Source organism: Sinocyclocheilus anshuiensis, unplaced genomic scaffold, assembly GCF_001515605.1.
Source record: "Sinocyclocheilus anshuiensis isolate Anshui unplaced genomic scaffold, SAMN03320099.WGS_v1.1 scaffold1677, whole genome shotgun sequence".
NCBI lineage: Eukaryota > Metazoa > Chordata > Actinopteri > Cypriniformes > Cyprinidae > Sinocyclocheilus > Sinocyclocheilus anshuiensis.
In genome coordinates, this window is record NW_015538006.1 from 248,263 (window position 1) to 252,942 (window position 4,680).

General features: G+C 38.1%; 1 protein-coding gene across 1 annotated transcript in view; it reads left to right on the forward strand.

Moving 5' to 3' along the window:
- Positions 1–2,582: 2,582 nt before the first annotated feature.
- The window catches only part of celf1 (cugbp, Elav-like family member 1), a 63,743-nt gene continuing 61,645 nt past the window's right edge, over positions 2,583–4,680 (forward strand). The window contains exon 1 of the mRNA XM_016472202.1: positions 2,583–2,755. The gene's annotated coding sequence lies outside the window, so the exon portion shown is untranslated. The remainder of the gene's footprint in view (positions 2,756–4,680) is intronic.

Consider the following 4,680-nt stretch of genomic DNA (forward strand, 5'->3'; position numbering starts at 1 on the left):
TTCAACCCACTGAAGAGCCAATAATATGGCAATCATTTCTGTTGTATAAACTGATAGGTGATTAGATGTTCTTTTTGCTATTCTATACCTGAACCTTGGAACATATATTGCTGCTGCTGTGCGTCCTGTTTCAGGATCTTTAGATCCATCTGTATATATATGAGTTACTGATATATATTTCTGATCTAAATATTTCTGTACTATTGAATCTTTAGATTCTTGTCTGTTTTTATCATTTATACTCACTAAAACCTCAAAGTCACTGAAAGTCAACTGCAGGCATTGGAAATAACCATGGAGGTGTTACTGGCAACACAACAGTATTGCAAACATCACAATTACTTATTCCAATTTGATGTGCCTCATTATTTGCTTTCCATCCAAAACTATTTATATTTATGTATTCATGTTCCCAACAGTTTTCTAATACTTTTTTAACTGGATGTATTTCTGAATGCCCTTTTACAGTAGCCCAATATACCAGTTTCAGCTTCAACCTGCGAAGCTCCAGTGGCATCTCATTCATTTCAACCTGTAAAGCTGATACAAGAGAAGTTTTAAATGCTCCACAGCATAATTGCAATGTCTGGTTTTGTATTTTATTCACCTTATCTAACAGAGATGCTGAAGCTGTTCTATAAATCATACTCCCATAGTCTAATGTAGACCTTATAAGTGCACAGTATATTATTTTTAGAGACTGTCTATCAGCTCCCCAATCTATTCCCGCCAAACACCTCAGTACATTTATTCCTCTTTTACATTTATCTACTATCTGTTGAATGTGTTTTGCAAATGTTATCTTTGAATCCAACCAAATACCTAAAAATCTAAATTCAGATACTTGCTCCAGTTTTTGCTCATACAATTTTAATGTAACAACTGGTGCTTTCTTCTTTTTTGAAAAACATATTATTTTAGTTTTTTCCACTGATATTCGAAATCCCCAATTACTTGCCCACATTTCAACTTCTTTAATAGCATTCTGCATCCTTTCTTCTACATACGACAAATTTCTACCTCTTTTCCATAAAGCACCATCGTCTGCATATAAAGACTTTCCAATCCCTGGTCCAACTGTATTAACAATATCATTTACCATTATGTTGAACAATATAGGGTTGCACACACTACCTTGTGGGGTACCATTTTCAATTGCATATTTCTTTGAGTACGAAGACCCCATCCTTACTTGAATGGTTCTATCAATTAAAAAATCCTTAATCCAATTATACATTCTACCATTAATATTCATTTTATTCAGTTTAATTAAAAGTCCTTCCTTCCACATCATATCGTACGCTTTCTCTATGTCTAAAAACACACCAACTAATACTTCTTTATTAATCTGAGATTTTCTTATATCTGATTCTAGACTTAAAATTGCATCTGTTGTGTTTCTACCTTTTCTAAAACCACTCTGATGAGGACATAAAAGTAACTACTATTCATGAAAGAGGCTAGGTTTTCTTCGACGCCTGTTACAGGTCCTCGACATTGCCATCTTCTGTTTTGGAGGTTGATTTCCTAAACACATAGTGGGAAAGGGAATACATTCACTGAACCAAGAACGCCTTAGTTAGCTATTCAATCAGATGCCCAGATATTGAAGAAACACATTTTGTGTGATGAGACTTGAAATTAAAGTCGTGGCCTACATTTGAAGGCGTCTCATGTCATTTTGCAGTTTATCGTGTGTTAATGTTTATGAATGAACATCAATTAATCCATTTAATTATAATGTATACTTATTCAAAATACTACAATACAACGCAAAAGAGGCAATAATGATGAACACTGGCAGTATGTCCAAAAAGAAAAACAAAACAATGTGTGTTAAATCTTGGTTTATTTGGAATACTCTAGTTACACCCGCACAGCAATATCCCAATAGAATGCAAGGTTACTTTATTTTAAGTTGTCCTTGTTACAGTATAATTATACATTTAGATACTGAGTAATTTTTATTAACTACATGTGTTACTTGTAATAATGCATAATTATTTATTATAATAGTAAGTACATGCAACATGCGTAACAAGGACACCTTAAAATAAAGTGTTACCGAATGCTAACCTCTTTTTTAAGGATAAAGCCAACATATGGACATCAGTTGTACAAATTTGTGCATGTAAACGTGGTTAATGTCCTTATTGCAGTGTGTTTGTTTGTGTTCCCTTATGATCGTTTGGCATATTGTGAATGCATTACACAGTAAATTTTACTATTAAACCCACAATAATACCAGCACAGCTGCACAGACGTTAAAGGCATACTGTCAGTTACACACGTTTGATGTTTATCTCCAATATCACACACGCAGTCCTCTTGGGCATTTATTGACTTGAGCGACCACGTGAGAGGAACGCACATCTGTGTCTTCGACAAGGGGGAAGGTATTCTAACCAATTGCTTTTAACGGTTGCTTTAAATATTTCTGTGCGAATTCACATAAAAACACAAACAGAAGTTATTATCACAGTCGCGTCTATCAACGCTTTGACACCAGAATCACACATTTATCGAATACATTTCGACAGAGGCTCCACCCCACTCCCCTTTTAATAAATGTGATGGTGCATGCAGGAAAGACAGCCATTTTGCACCGTCCCTCTTCCACCTAGAAAGTAGGTTGTCGTGGGAAGACGTAATCAGAGAAAACTACTAACTCACAAATCCCACTACACAATCGTTCCCCTGTGTCAGCACACCATACCTACTTAGTTTCCTCCGTTTGCAAAAGGGGGCATCGAGGGTAAGTGTTGATTGTTCATGGTTGTATCTGCGCGAGCTAACTGGTGGTTGTTTACGGTCGCTAGCACGCGCTAACATGCGTCATTATGTAAGTCGTGTCGCTTATAATGTTAGATACTGTTTGATCAGTAGTGCATGCACAGTTGCGTCGAGAGTTACCTGAACTTGTGTAACTTCGGCGCGCTCTTCGAGCTGTTCTGCTAAGTTTAGCATCATCGAGAAGTGTAACGATGCAAAGCAATTAAAAAGATGCAGGTGATGAGCAGGGTTTGGACAGGTCGCTCCCGTGTTACACATGCGGTCTTTACATAGCATGTATTTTCACTGCGATCGCTCTGGAAATGAACAAACTAGAGGTCCTGTTGGAAAACGCATGGTCACTCCCTGGCTAAATGAACGCAGCAAGTGTGTTAGTATAGTAATAGTGTTAAGTTTTTAGCACCGGGGCCCTGTCATGTTCGCCCTTTTGGAAATGGTCCTTCTGCAAGTAAAATGCAACTTTGTGGCTTAATCTCATATCGATCAAAAGGAGGTATCGATCCCAGCAAAAGTTAGTCTTGCGACTCTCCGAGCACTAGAAACGTCTCTTGCTTAGAGCTTTTGCTTTCTTTTTTTCAAGGCTGACGTACTAATAAAATATAAATACACCACACGTACTTCTGAGGTCATCACATTCAGTGGCAGTGTTTGTATAGCTTTGTGCTCATATAGCTGCTTGCTTCCACTAAGTCTGTCAATAAAATGGGTACGGTTATATATGTAGTGAGAAATGTAAGTCTCTGGCCTTCTGCTTTGAGCTCAAAGTAGTGATGTCCGGTTCGCGAACGAATCGTTCGATTTAACCGGTTCTTCTTAGTGAACCGGTTGAACCAGTTCACCAAATCGAACTGAATCGTTTGAAACGGTTCGCGTCTCCAGTAAGCAGTAATCCACAAATTACTTAAGTTATTCACTTTTTTTTAACGTGGCTGACACTCCCTCTGAGTCGAAATAAACCAATATCCCGGAGTAATTAATTTACTCAAACAGTACACTGACTGAACTGCTGTGAAGAGAGAACTGAAGATGAACACGAGCAGAGCAGCATGTGTGCAGCGAGCCGGATAATGAACGTACACGCCCACTGCTGGAGCGGTTCTCGTTCTCGAGTCAAGAACCGGTGGGTCACCAGTACACTGAACCGAGAACCGTTTCTTTCAGACACGTCCGATTTGAGAACCGATTAGCTGATGATACTGCGCATGCGTGTAATTTTTCAAGAGGAGGAAAAGCATGTTATCCAAGCATTTTGTTAAACATCAGAAAGTGTGATAATATAAATATATTTTATTTGACTTTAAAAAAAAAAAAAAGATGAGTTTATCTAATCTGTGTACTTTGTTCAGTTGAAGATTCTGTTAGGTTATAGGCCAAAGGGGTTTGTCAGGGAAGTTGGACAATAATTAAGACTCTATGTTTAATAGAAATAAGGGATGATTTATGAAATACCTGTACTGTAATTAATTATAGTTAACAATGACACATTCACAAATTGAGTTTGTAATAAATAGAACATGAACACGACACGAGTAAAGCAGCTGATGATATTGAACGTGCGTGCAGCGTGCCGGTTAGAGCGGTTATCGTTCTCGAGTCAAGAACCGGTTGCATCGGTTTTCGGATCACCAGTATACTGAACCTAGAACCGTTTCTTTCGGACACGTCCGATTTGAGAACCGATGAGCTGATGATACTGCGCATGCGTGATTCAGCGTGAAGCTACCGAACAGATTGCCTACTATGACTGACACAGCACGTCTGAACCGAACTGGTTCTTTTGGACAACTGATTCTGTGCTAATGCTATGAGCGCGGGTAAACCGAAGACTTGAATGAAGGGCAATCCGGCGAAACGTAAATTTACTTAATTACAAATAAACCGTAATGG